The sequence below is a fragment of the Odontesthes bonariensis genome, chromosome 19 (genome assembly GCF_027942865.1).
Source record: "Odontesthes bonariensis isolate fOdoBon6 chromosome 19, fOdoBon6.hap1, whole genome shotgun sequence".
Classification (NCBI taxonomy): domain Eukaryota; kingdom Metazoa; phylum Chordata; class Actinopteri; order Atheriniformes; family Atherinopsidae; genus Odontesthes; species Odontesthes bonariensis.
In genome coordinates, this window is record NC_134524.1 from 1,575,219 (window position 1) to 1,596,071 (window position 20,853).

General features: G+C 40.8%; 1 protein-coding gene across 2 annotated transcripts in view; it reads right to left on the minus strand.

Moving 5' to 3' along the window:
- LOC142368896 (sodium/hydrogen exchanger 9B2-like) overlaps window positions 1–10,126 on the minus strand; it is a 43,709-nt gene extending 33,583 nt beyond the window's left edge. The window contains exon 1 of one of the 2 annotated variants that reach the window (XM_075451098.1): window positions 10,046–10,126. The gene's annotated coding sequence lies outside the window, so the exon portion shown is untranslated. The remainder of the gene's footprint in view (window positions 1–10,045) is intronic. The other variant, XM_075451099.1, reaches the window with a different exon arrangement.
- Window positions 10,127–20,853: the final 10,727 nt, after the last annotated feature.

Sequence of the window (20,853 nt, forward strand, 5' to 3'; positions counted from 1 at the left end):
CACAAGTGTTAAACTGGTGTTATAACAGGTGTTAAACGAGTGTTATACAGGTGTTAAACAGGTGTTAAATAGGTGTTAGAACATGTGTTGAACAGGTATTAGAAAAAGTGTTAGAACATGTGTTGAACAGGTGTTAGAACATGTGTTAGAACAGTTGTTAAACGGCTGTTAGAAAGGTGTTACACAAGTGTTAAACTGGTGTTATAACAGGTGTTAAACGAGTGTTATACAGGTGTTAAACAGGTGTTAAATAGGTGTTAGAACATGTGTTGAACAGGTATTAGAACATGTGTTAGAACAGGTGTTGAACAGGTGTTAAACAGGTGTTAGAAAGGTGTTACACAAGTGTTAAACAGGTGTTAAACAGGTGTTATAACAGATGTTAAACAGGTGTTAGAAAGGTGTTAAACAGGTGTGGAACAGGTGTTAGAACATTTGTTAGAACAGGTGTTAGAACAGGTGTTGAACAGGTGTTGAACAGGTATTAGAACATGTGTTAGAACAGGTGTCAGAACATGTGTTAGAACAGGTTTTAGAACAGGTGTTAGAACATGTGTTAGAACAGGTGTTGAACAGGTGTTAAACAGGTGTTAGAACATGTGTTGAACAGGTGTTAGAACAAGTGTTAGAACAGGTGTTGAACAGGTGTTGAAACAGGTGTTAGACATGTGTTAGAACATGTGTTAGAACAGGTGTTAGAAAGGTGTTACACAAGTGTTAAACAGGTGTTATACAGGTGTTAAACAGGTGTTATACAGGTGTTAAACAAGTGTTAAACAGGTGTTATACAGTTGTTAAACAGGTGTTAAACAGGTGTGGAACAGGTGTTAAACAGGTGTTAAACAGGTGTTAGAAAATGTGTTAGAACAGGTGTTAGACAGATGTTAGACAGGTGTTAAACAGGTGTTAAACAGGTGTTAGAACATGTGTTGAACAGGTGTTAGAACATGTTTTAGAACAGGTGGTGAAAAAGTGTTAAACAGGTGTTAAACATGTGTTAGAAGAGGTGTTAGAACATGTGTTAGACATGTTAGAACATGTGTTGGAACAGGTGTTGAACAGGTGTTAGAAAATGTGTTAGAACAGGTGTTAGAACAGGTGTTGGAACATGTGTTAGAAGATGTGTTAGAACAGGTGTTAGACATGTGTTAGAATAGGTGTTAGAACATGTGTTAGAAAAGGTGTTAGACATGTGTTAGAACATGTGTTAGAACAGGTGTTAGAACATGTGTTAGAACAGGTGTTAGAACAGGTGTTGAACAGGTGTTAGAACAGGTGTTAGAACAGGTGTTGAAAAGGTGTTAGAACAGGTGTTAGAACAGGTGTTGAACATGTGTTAGAACATGTGTTAGAAAAATGTGTTGAACAGGTGTTAGAACATATGTTAGAAAAATGTGTTGAACAGGTGTTAGAACAGGTGTTAGAACATGTGTTAGAAAAGGTGTTAGACATGTGTCAGAACATGTGTTAGAACATGTGTCAGAACATGTGTCAGAACATGTTAGAACATGTGTTAGAACAGGTGTTAAAACAGGTGTTAGAACATGTGTTAGAACAGGTGTTAGAACATGTTATAGAACAGGTGTTAGAACAGGTGTCAGAACATGTGTTAGAACATGTATTAGAACAGGTGTTGAACAGGTGTTAGAACATGTGTTAGAACAGGTATCAGAACATGTGTTAGAACATGTGTTAGAACAGGTGTTAGAACATGTGTTAGAACAGGTGTCAGAACATGTATTAGAACAGGTGTTAGAACAGGTGTTGAACAGGTGTTAGAACATGTGTTAGAATAGGTGTTGAACAGGTGTTAGAACATGTGTTAGAACAGGTGTTAGAACACGTGTTGAACAGGTGTTGAACAGGTGTTAGAACATGTGTTAGAACAGGTGTCAGAACATGTGTTAGAACAGGTGTTAGAACAGGTGTCAGAACATGTGTTAGATCAGGTGTTAGAACAGGTGTTGAACAGGTGTTGAACAGGTGTTAGAACATGTGTTAGAACAGGTGTTGAACAGGTGTTAGAACATGTGTTAGAACATGTGTTAGAACAGGTGTTGAACAGGTGTTGAACAGGTGTTGAACAGGTGTTGAACAGGTGTTGAACAGGTGTTGAACAGGTGTTAAACAGGTGTTAGAACATGTGTTGAACAGGTGTTAGAACAAGTGTTAGAACAGGTGTTGAACAGGTGTTAAACAGTTGTTAGAAAGGTGTTACACAAGTGTTAAACAGGTGTTATACAGGTGTCAAACAGGTGTTAAACAGGTATGGAAAAAGTGTTAGAACATGTGTTGAACAGGTGTTAGAACATGTGTTAGAACAGGTGTTAAACGGCTGTTAGAAAGGTGTTACACAAGTGTTAAACTGGTGTTATAACAGGTGTTAAACGAGTGTTATACAGGTGTTAAACAGGTGTTAAATAGGTGTTAGAACATGTGTTGAACAGGTATTAGAAAATGTGTTAGAACAGGTGTTGAACAGGTGTTAAACAGGTGTTAGAAAGGTGTTACACGAGTGTTAAACAGGTGTTAAACAGGTGTTATAACAGATGTTAAACAGGTGTTAGAAAGGTGTTAAACAGGTGTGGAACAGGTGTTAAAACATTTGTTAGAACAGGTGTTAGAACAGGTGTTGAACAGGTGATGAACAGGTGTTAGAACATGTGTTAGAACAGGTGTCAGAACATGTGTTAGAACAGGTGTTAGAACAGGTGTTAGAACATGTGTTAGAACAGGTGTTGAACAGGTGTTGAACAGGTGTTGAACAGGTGTTAAACAGGTGTTAGAACATGTGTTGAACAGGTGTTAGAACAAGTGTTAGAACAGGTGTTGAACAGGTGTTAAACAGATGTTAGAAAAGTGTTACACAAGTGTTAAACAGGTGTTATACAGGTGTCAAACAGGTGTTAAACAGGTGTGGAAAAAGTGTTAGAACATGTGTTGAACAGGTGTTAGAACATGTGTTAGAACAGTTGTTAAACGGCTGTTAGAAAGGTGTTACACAAGTGTTAAACTGGTGTTATAACAGGTGTTAAACGAGTGTTATACAGGTGTTAAACAGGTGTTAAATAGGTGTTAGAACATGTGTTGAACAGGTATTAGAACATGTGTTAAACAGGTGTGGAACAGGTGTTAGAACATGTGTTGAACAGGTGTTAGAACAGGTGTTGAACAGGTGTTAAAAAGGTGTTACACATGCGTTAAAACGTGTTAGAACAGGTGTTGAACAGGTGTTAAACAGGTGTTAGAAAATGTGTTAGAACAGGTGTTTAACAGGAGTTGAACAGGTGTTAAACAGGTGTTAGAAAATGTGTTAGAACAGGTGTTAGACAGATGTTAAAAAGGTGTTAGAACATGTGTTGAACAGGTGTTAGAACATGTTTTAGAAAAGGTGGTGAAAAAGTGTTAAACAGGTGTTAAACATGTGTTAGAACAGGTGTTAAACATGTGTTAGAACAGGTGTTAGAGCATGTCTTAGAACAGGTGTTAAACAGGTGTTGAACATGTTCAAGTGATCAATCTGCAGTGATTAATCTGCAGTGATTTATCTGCAGTGATTAATCTGCAGTGATTAATCTGCAGTGATCAATCTGCAGTGATCAATCTGCAGTGATCAATCTGCAGTGATTAATCTGCAGTGATCAATCTGCAGTGATTAATCTGCAGTGATCAATCTGCAGTGATTAATCTGCAGTGATCAATCTGCAGTGATCAATCTGCAGTGATTAATCTGCAGTGATAATCTGCAGTGATCAATCTGCAGTGATTAATCTGCAGTGATTAATCTGCAGTGATCAATCTGCAGTGATTAATCTGCAGTGATTAATCTGCAGTGATCAATCTGCAGTGATTAATCTGCAGTGATCAATCTGCAGTGATTAATCTGCAGTGATTAATCTGCAGTGATTAATCTGCAGTGATCAATCTGCAGTGATTAATCTGCAGTGATTAATCTGCAGTAATTAATCTGCAGTGATTAATCTGCAGTGATTAATATGCAGTGATCAATCTGCACTGATTATTCTGCATTGATTTATCTGCACTGAGTATTTTGCACTGATTAATCTGAAGTGATTCACTGAAACGTGATATTTTCATCTCTGAGTATTTTAAACTGTCTCAAGCGCTGACCCACAGTGACAGCTGTGCTTTTGCTCCACCTGGTGGACAACATCTGTATCACCAGCTGATCAAACACCCCTAATGCTGACTGTAACATGAACATTAAACTGAAGCATAGAAATGATGCATCAAAGCTTCAGCAGCAGTTTACTGTCGGAGACTTCGTGGCTGGTTCACATCCTGTTCCGCTTAGTTTTATCTGAGTATTTTATCTAACTAATCGCATTTGCAATCAGAATCCAAAAGTAGCGTATAGCTTTTAGCATTTAGCTTAATTTTAAATGTGCTGCCATATGAATGAAAGTGCCATAACATTTGTTGTGCAAACACACTTTTAACATCAGCATCTTTCTGTAGTTTTTATGTAGAAGCCTCGCTCCACTGTCTGTTTCCTTGAATGACTTGCTGCTATCAGTTGTGTGTTTTGCCTTTAAGTGATATTTTAGACTGGAACTACTACGCTGAGAAGACAATTCAACTTGGCAGTGTTTACAGATGACTTTGGTTCTGTCCACTCCGCCGTCTGGAAGAACTTTAACATGAAAATGGCCGAGTAAAAGTTCCGTACCCTTCTCCATGTTTGGTGGATCCGCCGATTACTTTCTTTTCCTGTTCCACAGCAGACAGCAGCAGACTTTTACAGAATAAAAGCCTGTGAGCAATAGACTTTTCCAAAATAAAAGCCTGTGAGCATCAGACTTTTATAATAATAAAGCCTGTGAACGACAAACTTTTCCAGAATAAAAGCCTGTGATCGACAGACTTTTACAGAATAAAAGCCTGTGAGCAACAGACTTTTACAAAATAAAAGCCTGTGATCGACAGACTTTTACAGAATAAAAGCCTGTGAGCAACAGACTTTTACAGAATAAAAGCCATTGAGCAACAGACTTTTACAGAATAAAAGCCTGTGAGCAACAGAATTTTACAGAATAAAAGCTTGTGAGCAACAGACTTTTACAAAATAAAAGCCTGTGAGCGACTGACTTTTACAGAATAAAAGCCTGTGAGCAACAGACTTTTACAAAATAAAAGCCTGTGAGCAACAGACTTTTACAAAATAAAAGCCTGTGAGCGACAGACTTTTACAGAATAAAAGCCTGTGAGCAACAGAATTTTACAGAATAAAAGCTTGTGAGCAACAGACTTTTACAAAATAAAAGCCTGTGAGCGACTGACTTTTACAGAATAAAAGCCTGTGAGCAACAGACTTTTACAAAATAAAAGCTTGTGAGCAACAGACTTTTACAATAATAAAAGCTTGTGAGCAACAGACTTTTACAAAATAAAAGCTTGTGAGCAACAGACTTTTACAATAATAAAAGCTTGTGAGCGACAGACTTTTACAAAATAAAAGCCTGTGAGCAACAGACTTTTACAATAATAAAAGCTTGTGAGCGACAGACTTTTACAAAATAAAAGTCTATGAGCATCAGACTTTTACAGAATAAAAGCCGTTGAGCAACAGACTTTTACAAAATAAAAGCCTGTGAGCAACAGACTTTTACAGAATAAAAGTCTGTGAGCATCAGACTTTTACAGAATAAAAGCCGTTGAGCAACAGACTTTTACAAAATAAAAGCCTGTGAGCGACAGACTTTTACAGAATAAAAGCTTGTGAGCAACAGAATTTTACAATAATAAAAGCTTGTGAGCGACAGACTTTTACAAAATAAAAGCCTGTGAGCAACAGACTTTTACAATAATAAAATAAATAATAAAACGGGTGGTTGTTGGCGTAGTGGGTTGAGTATATGTATATGTATAAGAGGCTATAGTCCTCGCTGCAGCTGGCCCCGGTTGGAGTCCCACATCGGACGGCCATGTGCTGCATGTCGTTCCCCCTCTCTCTGCCCCCTGCTTCCTGTCCCTCTGAACTGTCCTATCCATTAAAGGCTCTGTCACGCCCACATGACTTTCCTCATGTTTTTAGTTTGATGTTTTTAATCATGTTTTAGGTCTTGGTTTTTGAGTTCATGTTTAGTTAGGTTTTGCCATTGTTAGCTTCACTCACTTCACCTGTGTTTCCCCATCAGCTGCACTCATTCACCAATCACTCCCAGGTCCCTATTTAGTTTCCCGTCTCCCCTGTCCTTTGGCGAGATCCTACCCGTCAACATCCTTCATGCCATGCTCACGACCCCACGTCCAAGTTAAGTGTTTTTTCCATGTTGTGTCAAGTCTTTTGTTTGGTTTTGATTCCACAGTTTAGGATTGTGACATCCGGCTCAGCCGCGCTTTGTTTTGTCCTTTGTTTTTGTGAATAAATCAAGTTTTCTTTTTGAAAAGTCCGCATCCGTGTCCTAGCTCACCACCCCATCCTGACATTATCGGTTTTTAATAATCAATGAATTAATGCGAAAATAACTCGCCTAGCCCTACTTTTTATATGAAGGTTTCACATGTTATCGATCCTCTGCGGGGTCGAGAGATAATCCAGAAAAAAGGAATAACATCATACATATTCATGGATTTGGCACAACTGTTCATTTATTCAGTTTGATGGAAAATAAACTAAAGCTAAAACTGTTGAGTGCCCACTGCAGACACACACGACGTGACATCAGATCTGTGTTCACAACAACACAATGATACGGTGTGAGATCACTGTGGGGCGTTTAAACGATGCTGAGCGTCCTGAGGGACTGAGACCGAGGACAACAGGAGCTGCAGAACTTCTGTCAGTCAGCAGGTGGGTCAGCACAGCTCAGCTGAGGGGGTAAAGCTACTCAGTGACCCAAAAGTTTCTGTTAGAGACACACGAGTGCAATAATCTAAAATTGTGAATGCAGCAGGATGTCGATGATGGCCGACAGCTTCAAAGCAGCTATAAAGTCTAAAAGAACTAATAAGGTCTGCACTCGGCTACAGGTCATTGGTCACGTTAACCAGAGCTGCTTCTGCACTCTGAGCTGCTCTGAAACAATCTGAAACCATCTGAAACCACCTGAAACCATCTGAAACCACCTAAAACCACCTGAAAACCATCTGAAACCACCTGAAAACCATCTGAAACCACATAAAACCACCTGAAAACCATCTGAAACCACCTGAAAACCACCTGAAACCACCTAAAACCACCTGAAAACCATCTGAAACCACCTGAAAACCATCTGAAACCACATAAAACCACCTGAAAACCATCTGAAACCACCTGAAAACCACCTGAAAACCACCTGAAACCATCTAAAACCACCTGAAAACCATCTGAAACCACATAAAACCACCTAAAACCACATAAAACCACCTGAAAACATCTAAAACCACCTGAAAACCATCTGAAACCATCTAAAACCACCTGAAAACCATCTGAAACCACCTAAAACCACCTGAAAACTACCTGAAACCATCTAAAACCACCTGAAAACCACCTGAAAACCACTTGAAAACCACCTGAAAACCACTTGAAAACCACTTGAAACCATCTGAAACTGCCTGAAACCACCTGAAAACCACCTAAAACCACCTGAAAACCACCTGAAACCATCTAAAACCACCTGAAAACCATCTGAAACTACATAAAACCACCTAAAACCACCTGAAAACTACCTGAAAACATCTAAAACCACCTGAAAACTACCTGAAACCATCTAAAACCACCTGAAAACCACCTGAAAACCACTTGAAAACCACCTGAAAACCACTTGAAACCATCTGAAACTGCCTGAAACCACCTGAAACCATCTGATTGGGTTTGTTTTGATGAACAGCAGCGTGTTGAAAGCTGGAAAAGAACCAGAGGAATTTAAATCTGTTCTAACCCAGGAAAAAAGGAAAAACACGAGGAATGTAATCCAGCAGGAGTTACACCTGACTGTAGCAGCAGCTTCAGGAGGCAGCTTCAGGAGGCAGCTTCAGGAGGCAGCAGCAGGAGTTACACCTGACTGTAGCAGCAGCTTCAGGAGGCAGCAGCAGGAGTTACACCTGACTGTAGCAGCAGCTTCAGGAGGCAGCTTCAGGAGGCAGCAGCAGGAGTTACACCTGACTGTAGCTGCAGCTTCAGGAGGCAGCAGCAGGAGTTACATCTGACTGTAGCTGCAGCTTCAGGAGGCAGCAGCAGGAGTTACACCTGACTGTAGCAGCAGCTTCAGGAGGCAGCAGCAGCAGTTACACCTGACTGTAGCTGCAGCTTCAGGAGGCAGCAGCAGGAGTTACACCTGACTGTAGCAGCAGCTTCAGGAGGCAGCTTCAGGAGGCAGCAGCAGGAGTTACACCTTACTGTAGCAGCAGCTTCAGGAGGCAGCAGCAGGAGTTACACCTGACTGTAGCAGCAGCTTCAGGAGGCAGCAGCAGGAGGCAGCAGCAGGAGTTACACCTGACTGTAGCAGCAGCTTCAGGAGGCAGCAGCAGGAGTTACACCTGACTGTAGCAGCAGCTTCAGGAGGCAGCAGCAGGAGTTACACCTGACTGTAGCTGCAGCTTCAGGAGGCAGCTTCAGGAGGCAGCAGCAGGAGTTACACCTGACTGTAGCAGCAGCTTCAGGAGGCAGCTTCAGGAGGCAGCAGCAGGAGTTACACCTGACTGTAGCAGCAGCTTCAGGAGGCAGCAGCAGGAGTTACACCTGACTGTAGCTGCAGCTTCAGGAGGCAGCTTCAGGAGGCAGCAGCAGGAGTTACACCTGACTGTAGCTGCAGGAGGCAGCAGCAGGAGTTACACCTGACTGTAGCTGCAGCTTCAGGAGGCAGCTTCAGGAGGCAGCAGCAGGAGTTACACCTGACTGTAGCTGCAGCTTCAGGAGGCAGCAGCAGGAGTTACACCTGACTGTAGCTGCAGCTTCAGGAGGCAGCAGCAGGAGTTACACCTGACTGTAGCTGCAGCTTCAGGAGGCAGCTTCAGGAGGCAGCAGCAGGAGTTACACCTGACTGTAGCTGCAGCTTCAGGAGGCAGCTTCAGGAGGCAGCAGCAGGAGTTACACCTGACATTAGCTGCAGCTTCAGGAGGCAGCAGCAGCAGTTACACCTGACTGTAGCTGCAGCTTCAGGAGGCAGCTTCAGGAGGCAGCAGCAGGAGTTACACCTGACTGTAGCTGCAGCTTCAGGAGGCAGCTTCAGGAGGCAGCAGCAGGAGTTACACCTGACATTAGCTGCAGCTTCAGGAGGCAGCAGCAGGAGTTACACCTGACTGTAGCAGCAGCTTCAGGAGGCAGCAGCAGGAGTTACACCTGACTGTAGCTGCAGCTTCTGTTAACTCCGGCTACAGTTTTCTTTAGCTTCTAGTTTGCAGACACAAAATAAAACTTTGTGTTCGCCAGCAACAATCCAAGGATTTTTATTTTGTTTCCAGTTTTATCTTCAGGTTTAATTTCTACTGAATATAACAGAAGTTTTGTCAAATTATTCCTTTAATTAACTTTATAATTAAAATAAATGATCAAAATAATAAGAAAATCCCTCAGTAGAAACCAAAACAAATGTAAAACACATTTTAAATTTAATCTTTAACAAAACATCTGGATCCATTTATAAACTCTTAAAGCAACTGATAGATCCATATCAAATGAATCTGAGGAGATTTGCAGGATTTCTCTGTAAATTGTTGTGAAGTTGAAGCATAAAGAAGCATAAAAGGAATCTGGTGCTAAAGTGAATCCTTTTAGTTTCATCCGCATGTCAGAGACTTGTTTCCATCACCCAAACCTCAGATTTTCACTCAGAGAATAAGCATCAGATCCACTTTGTGAAAAAAACTGATTATTGAAGCTTCTCTGCTGTGAATCAGCAGGAAAATCAAAAAAAGTTCCTCCGATTTGAAGATAAATTCTGTACTTGTTAGATTTAGAGTTCAGTTCAGTTTAAATGATAAACTCACTGATGTTCAGCTCTTCTGCTGAGGAAATGCTTGTTTTACAGTTTCTGAATGATAAACTGCAGCTGAAAGCAGCAAATCTCTGCATCCTCACACACTGAGTTTTTTCCGTTCTTACCTTTGCTGGCTGAAAAGTTGTGCGACTCTGACAAAGAGAGAAACCCGACTGACGGCTGAGTCATGGAGCAGACACAGAGCAGAGAGTGTTTGTGGTAATAACAGACGGTCTCTAACTGTTTGTCGTCCGGTTACATAACAGCCGTGGCACACACAGGGGTGCCGAAAAGGGGGTAAAACGGGAACGATTCTAGGGGCCCATGATTAAGAGGGGCCCAGAGAGGCCCTAATAAAATTATAACACTGGCAAAAAATAATATGACACTAAGTTATTAACTAACTTATAACCATAAATATATTTTATTTACAATTTACTGGTAACAATAACTTTATTTGTTTTGGAAAACATTACGTTTATGTTTTGTATTTTTCAGGTAGCCTAATTAAGAGTTTAGAATCAGAGTATCAGTGTTGCAGCAAATAAATGAATTCCATTGGATTCCTGGTGCTCAGTGTTTACCCACCTCAACTGTCATGTTTTTATTTTTTCACAAATATGGGAACCATAGTCAGAAATACCATTAAAAATGCACAGTTTTGTGTAAAATAACATCACAAATTTTCACCGACCTCCTGGCCGGCTGTTTGGGGGGGCCCAGTAAAAATGATTTTCATGGGGCCCAAAATCCCCAGCGGCGCCCCTGGGCACACAGCAGGTAAAGCCTGGCATTACAGGAACACAGGTGCATTAATGCCAGGCTGCGATGCTGCAGACACAAACACGTCTCAATTATCACTCACATAATGGCAGGTGTCAGGCTGTGTGTGAGACCTTTAGAGATGTTCCACCTTTAGAGATGTCCCACCTTTAGAGATGTTCCACTTTAGAAATGTTCCACCCATAGAGATGTTCCACCCATAGAGATGTGCCACCTTTAGAGATGTTCCACCTTTAGAGATGTCCCACCTTTAGAGATGTCCCACCTTTAGAGATGTTCCACTTTAGAAACGTTCCACCCATAGAGATGTCCCACCTTTAGATATGTTCCACTTTAGAGATGTTCCACTTTAGAAACGTTCCACCCATAGAGATGTCCCACCTTTAGATATGTTCCACTTTAGAGATGTTCCACCTTTAGATATGTTCCACTTTAGAAATGTTCCACCCATAGAGATGTTCCACCCATAGAGATGTCCCACCTTTAGAGATGTTCCACCTTTAGATATGTTCCACTTTAGAGATGTTCCACCCATATAGATGTTCCACCCATATAGATGTCCCACCTTTAGAGATGTTCCACCTTTAGATATGTTCCACTTTAGAAATGTTCCACCCATAGAGATGTTCCACCCATAGAGATGTCCCACCTTTAGAGATGTTCCACCTTTAGATATGTTCCACTTTAGAAATGTTCCACCCATAGAGATGTTCCACCCATAGAGATGTGCCACCTTTAGAGATGTTCTACCTTTAGAGATGTCCCACCTTTAGAGATGTTCCACCTTTAGAGATGTTCCACTTTAGAAACGTTCCACCCATAGAGATGTCCCACCTTTAGATATGTTCCACTTTAGAGATGTTCCACTTTAGAAACGTTCCACCCATAGAGATGTCCCACCTTTAGATATGTTCCACTTTAGAGATGTTCCACCTTTAGATATGTTCCACTTTAGAAATGTTCCACCCATAGAGATGTTCCACCCATAGAGATGTCCCACCTTTAGAGATGTTCCACCTTTAGATATGTTCCACTTTAGAGATGTTCCACCCATATAGATGTTCCACCCATAGAGATGTTCCACCCATAGAGATGTCCCACCTTTAAATATGTTCCACTTTAGAAATGTTCCACCCATAGAGATGTTCCACCCATAGAGATGTTCCACCCATAGAGATGTCCCACCTTTAGAGATGTTCCACCTTTAGAGATGTTCCACCCATAGAGATGTCCCACCTTTAGATATGTTCCACCTTTAGAGATGTTCCACCCATAGAGATGTCCCACCTTTAGAGATGTTCCAGCTTTAGAGATGTTCCACCTTTAGAGATGTTACACCTTTAGATATGTTCAACTTTAGAGCTGTTCCACCTTTAGAGATGTTCCACCTTTAGATATGTTCCACTTTAGAGATGTTCCACCTTTAGATATGTTCCACTTTAGAGATGTTCCACCTTTAGATATGTTCCACTTTAGAGATGTTCCACTTTAGAGCTGTCCCACCTTTAGAGATGTTCCACCTTTAGATATGTTCCACTTTAGAGATTTTCCACCCATAGAGATGTTACACCTTTAGAGATGTTCCTCCTTTAGAGATGTTCCACCCATAGAGATGTTCCACCTTTAGAGATGTTCCACCTTTAGATATGTTCCACTTTAGAGCCGTCCCACCTTTAAAGATGTTCCACCTTTAGAGATGTCCCACCTTTAGAGATGTTCCACCTTTAGATATGTTCCACCTTTAGAGATGTTCCACCTTTAGAGATGTTCCACCTTCAGATATGTTCCACTTTAGAGCTGTCCCACCTTTAAAGATGTTCCACCTTTAGAGATGTTCCACCTTTAGAGATGTCCCACCTTTAGAGATGTCCCACCTTTAGAGCTGTCCCACCTTTAAAGATGTTCCACCTTTAGAGATGTTCCACCTTTAGAGATGTTCCACCTTTAGATATGTTCCACTTTAGAGCTGTCCCACCTTTAAAGATGTTCCACCTTTAGAGATGTCCCACCTTTAGAGATGTTCCACCTTTAGAGATGTTCCACCTTTAGAGATGTTCCACCTTTAGAGATGTCCCACCTTTAGAGATGTTCCACCTTTAGATATGTTCAACTTTAGAGATGTTCCACCCATAGAGATGTTCCACCCATAGAGATGTTCCACCCATAGAGATGTTCCACCCATAGAGATGTTACACCTTTAGAGATGTTCCACCCATAGAGATGTCCCACCTTTAGATATGTTCCACCTTTAGAGATGTTCCACCCATAGAGATGTCCCACCTTTAGAGATGTTCCACCTTTAGAGATGTTACACCTTTAGATATGTTCCACTTTAGAGCTGTCCCACCTTTAGAGATGTTCCACCTTTAGATATGTTCCACTTTACAGATTTTCCACCCATAGAGATGTTCCACCCATAGAGATGTTCCACCCATAGAGATGTCCCACCTTTAGAGATGTTCCACCTTTAGAGATGTTCCACCTTTAGAGATGTTACACCTTTAGATATGTTCCACTTTAGAGCTGTTCCACCTTTAGATATGTTCCACTTTAGAGATGTTCCACCTTTAGATATGTTCCACTTTAGAGATGTTCCACTTTAGAGCTGTCCCACCTTTAGAGATGTTCCACCTTTAGATATGTTCCACTTTAGAGATTTTCCACCCATAGAGATGTTACACCTTTAGAGATGTTCCTCCTTTAGAGATGTCCCACCCATAGAGATGTTACACCTTTAGATATGTTCCACCTTTAGAGATGTTCCACCTTTAGATATGTTCCACTTTAGAGCTGTCCCACCTTTAAAGATGTTCCACCTTTAGAGATGTCCCACCTTTAGAGATGTTCCACCTTTAGAGATGTCCCACCTTTAGAGATGTTCCACCTTTAGAGAAGTCCCACCTTTAGAGATGTTCCACCTTTAGAGATGTTCCACCTTTAGAGATGTCCCACCTTTAAAGATGTTCCACCTTTAGAGATGTCCCACCTTTAGAGATGTTCCACCTTTAGAGATGTTCCACCTTTAGAGATGTCCCACCTTTAGAGATGTTCCACCTTTAGAGATGTCCCACCTTTAGAGATGTTCCACCTTTAGATATGTTCAACTTTAGAGATGTTCCACCCATAGAGATGTTCCACCTTTAGAGATGTTCCACCTTTAGAGATGTTCCACCTTTAGATATGTTCAACTTTAGAGATGTTCCACCCATAGAGATGTTCCACTTTAGAGATGTTCCACCTTTAGATATGTTCCACTAGAGATGTTCCACCTTTAGAGATGTTCCACCTTTAGAGATGTTCCACCTTTAGAGATGTCCCTCCTTTAGAGATGTCCCACCTTTAGAGATGTTCCACCCATAGAGATGTTCCACCTTTAGAGATGTTCCACCTTTAGATATGTTCCACTTTAGAGATGTTCCACCTTTAGATATGTTCCACTAGAGATGTTCCACCTTTAGAGATGTTCCACCTTTAGAGATGTCCCACCTTTAGAGATGTTCCACCTTTAGAGATGTTCCACCTTTAGATATGTCCCACCTTTAGAGATGTTCCACCTTTAGAGATGTTCCACCTTTAGAGATGTTCCACTTTAGAGATGTTCCACCTTTAGATATGTTCCACTTTAGAGATGTCCCACCTTTAGAGATGTTCCACCTTTAGAGATGTTCCACCCATAGAGATGTCCCACCTTTAGAGATGTTCCACCTTTAGAGATGTTCCACCTTTAGAGATGTTACACCTTTAGATATGTTCCACTTTAGAGCTGTTCCACCTTTAGATATGTTCCACTTTAGAGATGTTCCACCTTTAGATATGTTCCACTTTAGAGATGTTCCACTTTAGAGCTGTCCCACCTTTAGAGATGTTCCACCTTTAGATATGTTCCACTTTAGAGATTTTCCACCCATAGAGATGTTACACCTTTAGAGATGTTCCTCCTTTAGAGATGTCCCACCCATAGAGATGTTACACCTTTAGATATGTTCCACCTTTAGAGATGTTCCACCTTTAGATATGTTCCACTTTAGAGCTGTCCCACCTTTAAAGATGTTCCACCTTTAGAGATGTCCCACCTTTAGAGATGTTCCACCTTTAGAGATGTCCCACCTTTAGAGATGTTCCACCTTTAGAGAAGTCCCACCTTTAGAGATGTTCCACCTTTAGAGATGTTCCACCTTTAGAGATGTCCCACCTTTAAAGATGTTCCACCTTTAGAGATGTCCCACCTTTAGAGATGTTCCACCTTTAGAGATGTTCCACCTTTAGAGATGTCCCACCTTTAGAGATGTTCCACCTTTAGAGATGTCCCACCTTTAGAGATGTTCCACCTTTAGATATGTTCAACTTTAGAGATGTTCCACCCATAGAGATGTTCCACCTTTAGAGATGTTCCACCTTTAGAGATGTTCCACCTTTAGATATGTTCAACTTTAGAGATGTTCCACCCATAGAGATGTTCCACTTTAGAGATGTTCCACCTTTAGATATGTTCCACTAGAGATGTTCCACCTTTAGAGATGTTCCACCTTTAGAGATGTTCCACCTTTAGAGATGTCCCTCCTTTAGAGATGTCCCACCTTTAGAGATGTTCCACCCATAGAGATGTTCCACCTTTAGAGATGTTCCACCTTTAGATATGTTCCACTTTAGAGATGTTCCACCTTTAGATATGTTCCACTAGAGATGTTCCACCTTTAGAGATGTTCCACCTTTAGAGATGTCCCACCTTTAGAGATGTTCCACCTTTAGAGATGTTCCACCTTTAGATATGTCCCACCTTTAGAGATGTTCCACCTTTAGAGATGTTCCACCTTTAGAGATGTTCCACTTTAGAGATGTTCCACCTTTAGATATGTTCCACTTTAGAGATGTCCCACCTTTAGAGATGTTCCACCTTTAGAGATGTTCCACCCAGAGACATGTCCCACCTTTAGAGATGTTCCACCTTTAGAGATGTTCCACCTTTAGAGATGTTCCACCTTTAGAGATGTTCCACCCAGAGACATGTCCCACCTTTAGAGATGTTCCACCTTTAGATATGTTCCTAAATAGAGATGTTCCACCCATAGAGATGTTACACCTTTAGATATGTTCCACTTTAGAGCTGTCCCACCTTTAGAGATGTTCCACCTTTAGATATGTTCCACTTTAGAGATTTTCCACCCATAGAGATGTTCCACCCATAGAGATGTCCCACCTTTAGAGATGTTCCACCTTTAGAGATGTTCCACCTTTAGAGATGTTACACCTTTAGATATGTTCCACTTTAGAGCTGTTCCACCTTTAGATATGTTCCACTTTAGAGATGTTCCACCTTTAGATATGTTCCACTTTAGAGATGTTCCACTTTAGAGCTGTCCCACCTTTAGAGATGTTCCACCTTTAGATATGTTCCACTTTAGAGATTTTCCACCCATAGAGATGTTACACCTTTAGAGATGTTCCTCCTTTAGAGATGTCCCACCCATAGAGATGTTACACCTTTAGATATGTTCCACCTTTAGAGATGTTCCACCTTTAGATATGTTCCACTTTAGAGCTGTCCCACCTTTAAAGATGTTCCACCTTTAGAGATGTCCCACCTTTAGAGATGTTCCACCTTTAGAGATGTCCCACCTTTAGAGATGTCCCACCTTTAGAGATGTTCCACCTTTAGAGAAGTCCCACCTTTAGAGATGTTCCACCTTTAGAGATGTTCCACCTTTAGAGATGTCCCACCTTTAAAGATGTTCCACCTTTAGAGATGTCCCACCTTTAGAGATGTTCCACCTTTAGAGATGTTCCACCTTTAGAGATGTCCCACCTTTAGAGATGTTCCACCTTTAGAGATGTCCCACCTTTAGAGATGTTCCACCTTTAGATATGTTCAACTTTAGAGATGTTCCACCCATAGAGATGTTCCACCTTTAGAGATGTTCCACCTTTAGAGATGTTCCACCTTTAGATATGTTCAACTTTAGAGATGTTCCACCCATAGAGATGTTCCACTTTAGAGATGTTCCACCTTTAGATATGTTCCACTAGAGATGTTCCACCTTTAGAGATGTTCCACCTTTAGAGATGTTCCACCTTTAGAGATGTCCCTCCTTTAGAGATGTCCCACCTTTAGAGATGTTCCACCCATAGAGATGTTCCACCTTTAGAGATGTTCCACCTTTAGATATGTTCCACTTTAGAGATGTTCCACCTTTAGATATGTTCCACTAGAGATGTTCCACCTTTAGAGATGTTCCACCTTTAGAGATGTCCCACCTTTAGAGATGTTCCACCTTTAGAGATGTTCCACCTTTAGATATGTCCCACCTTTAGAGATGTTCCACCTTTAGAGATGTTCCACCTTTAGAGATGTTCCACTTTAGAGATGTTCCACCTTTAGATATGTTCCACTTTAGAGATGTCCCACCTTTAGAGATGTTCCACCTTTAGAGATGTTCCACCCAGAGACATGTCCCACCTTTAGAGATGTTCCACCTTTAGAGATGTTCCACCTTTAGAGATGTTCCACCTTTAGAGATGTTCCACCCAGAGACATGTCCCACCTTTAGAGATGTTCCACCTTTAGATATGTTCCTAAATAGAGATGTTCCACCCATAGAGATGTTCCACCTTTAGAGATGTCCCACCTTTAGAGATGTTCAACCTTTAGATATGTTCCACTTTAGAGATGTTCCACCCATAGAGTTGTTCCACCTTTAGAGATGTCCCACCCATAGAGATGTTCCACCTTTAGAGATGTTCCACTTTAGAGATGTTCCACCTTTAGATATGTTCCACTTTAGAGATGTCCCACCTTTAGAGATGTTCCACCTTTAGAGATGTTCCACCTTTAGATATGTTCCACTTTAGAGATGTTCCACCTTTAGATATGTTCCACTAGAGATGTTCCACCTTTAGAGATGTTCCACCTTTAGAGATGTCCCTCCTTTAGAGATGTCCCACCTTTAGAGATGTTCCACCTTTAGATATGTCCCACCTTTAGAGATGTTCCACCTTTAGAGATGTTCCACTTTAGAGATGTTCCACCTTTAGATATGTTCCACTTTAGAGATGTCCCACCTTTAGAGATGTTCCACCTTTAGAGATGTTCCACCCAGAGACATGTCCCACCTTTAGAGATGTTCCACCTTTAGAGATGTTCCACCTTTAGAGATGTTCCACCCAGAGACATGTCCCACCTTTAGAGATGTTCCACCTTTAGATATGTTCCTAAATAGAGATGTTCCACCCATAGAGATGTTCCACCGTTAGAGATGTCCCACCTTTAGAGATGTTCAACCTTTAGATATGTTCCACTTTAGAGATGTTCCACCCATAGAGTTGTTCCACCTTTAGAGATGTCCCACCCATAGAGATGTTCCACCTTTAGAGATGTTCCACTTTAGAGATGTTCCACCTTTAGATATGTTCCACTTTAGAGATGTCCCACCTTTAGAGATGTTCCACCTTTAGAGATGTTCCACCTTTAGAGATGTTCCACTTTAGAGATGTTCCACCTTTAGATATGTTCCACTTTAGAGATGTCCCACCTTTAGAGATGTTCCACCTTTAGAGATGTTCCACCTTTAGAGATGTTCCACCCAGAGACATGTCCCACCTTTAGAGATGTTCCACCTTTAGAGATGTTCCACCTTTAGAGATGTTCCACCTTTAGATATGTTCCTAAATAGAGATGTTCCACCCATAGAGATGTTCCACCTTTAGAGATGTCCCACCTTTAGATATGTTCCACTTTAGAGATGTTCCACCCATAGAGTTGTTCCACCTTTAGAGATGTCCCACCTTTAGAGATGTTCCACCTTTAGAGATGTTCCACCTTTAGATATGTTCCACTTTAGAGATGTCCCACCTTTAGAGATGTGCCTCCTTTAGAGATGTTCTACCCATAGAGATGTTCCACCTTTAGAGATGTTCCACCCATAGAGATGTTCCACCTTTAGAGATGTTCTACCCATAGAGATGTTCCACCTTTAGAGATGTTCCACCCATAGAGATGTTCCACCTTTAGAGATGTTCCACCTTTAGAGATGTTCCACCCATAGAGATGTTCCACCTTTAGAGATGTTCCACCTTTAGAGATGTTCCACCCATAGAGATGTTCCACCTTTAGAGATGTTCCACCCTGAGAGATGTTCCACCTTTAGAGATGTCCCACCTTTAGAGATGTCCAACCTTTAGAGATGTCCCACCTTTAGAGATGTCCCACCTTTAGAGATGTCCAACCTTTAGAGATGTTCCACCCATAGAGATGTTCCACCTTTAGAGATGTCCCACCTTTAGAGATGTTCCACCCATAGAGATGTTCCACCTTTAGAGATGTTCCACCTTTAGAGATGTTCTACCTTTAGAGATGTCCCACCTTTAGAGATGTGCCACCTTTATAGATGTTCCACCTTTAGAGATGTTCCACTTTAGAGATGTCCCACCTTCAGAGATGTTCCACCCATAGAGATGTTCCACCTTTAGAGATGTTCCACCCATAGAGATGTTCCACCTTTAGAGATGTCCCAGTAGTGGGAGTAGTATGCGGTCTCGAACACAGCCAGTGTGAACGGTTGTTGCTTATTGGTGACCCAACCCTGGTGTTCCCCACCTGTGGCAGCTGGGATAGGCTCCACCCCCCCAACCCTAAATTTAATCAAGCATAGATGGATGGGTGAACTTGTGTTTTGGTGTCCCACATCCCATAATTCAGCATGTACAACACCTCCTGGATGATCTCTACGTATAAAAAGTTCATTTTAATCTCAAACATCCTGCTTTTACCAGATGTTTCACCGACTTTACTCTGAAATAAACCATCTCTGAAACCCACTTTAGGTTTTTTACGCTAAAAGACATAATAAAAGAGGAGTTAAAGGGTTTTAAATCATCTCATTGTTAGGCAGCTCAGTTGTTTCTCTGAGGAAATAAGAAAACTGAACACTTGTTCATAACATATGTGACAATAACACTTCTCAGTCTCACATGTTTCCTGTTATTTGTGGGGAACAGGAAGTGCAAACAGTCACAGGCCTGCAGACAGACAGTGAGTCACACCCAGCAGAGTGTTTACAGCTTTATTGGTGCGATACAAGATGATACGAACATAATATTCACCGTTTACACAAAACGTTAGAGGCTACAGTGTGTCCATAAAGCATTTAAATCCACGTGATCAATCAGTAACTCTTCATCATTAAAGTCATAACAGCTAAACCTGGAGGGGTAAATCACACACAGTCACAGGCCCGTAAGAAGCATGACATACAAAAAGCTGTAGAAAAATACTCTTAAAAAACCCAACACACAACACAACGACAGCAGCAGCAGCCACTTGGAATGTTCTGGATGTCAGTTCGGCCTCAGAATATTTAAGATACGCAGAGTCAGGTGGTTCTGGCTGAAGCCACGGAGCCCGGAGATGTTAAAGCGACAAGCCTTCTAACCACAGCAGTGTATTGGCTGTTTTTATGACCGCTTTGTTTATTTTACTTTTTAATATTATTATTGTTGTTAATAACTGTATGTTTTTATTGTTGACTTTTATTGTATTTTCTGTGCACTTCTTGTGAAGCACTTTGTGACCTTCATTGTCTGTGAAAGGTGCTATATAAATCAATATTACTTACTTCTTAAAGTTATGTTACTGTTAAAGTTAAAGTAAAGTTAAAGTTAAAGTAAAGTTACTGTTAAAGTTACTGTTAAAGTAAAGTTACTGTTAAAATTAAAGTTAAAGTAAAGTTACTGTTAAAGTTACTGTTAAAGTAAAGTTACTGTTAAAGTTACTGTTAAAGTAAAGTTACTGTTAAAATTAAAGTTAAAGTAAAGTTACTGTTAAAGTTACTGTTAAAGTAAAGTTACTGTTAAAGTAAAAGTTAAAGTAAAGTTACTGTTAAAGTTAAAGTTAAAGTAAAGTTACTGTTAAAGTTACTGTTAAAGTTAAAGTAAAGTTACTGTTTAACTGTAACAGTAACTTTAACAGTAACATAACTTTAACTTAAAGTTATGTTACTGTTAAAGTTACTGTTAAAGTTAAAGTAAAGTTACTGTTAAAGTAAAGTTAAAGTAAAAGTAAAGTTACTGTTAAAGTTAAAGTTCTCCAGTTCTTAATTAAGGAAACACTTGGCTCTCAAAATGAATCGTGCTCTATTTTCTCTGTTAAAAAGCAGAA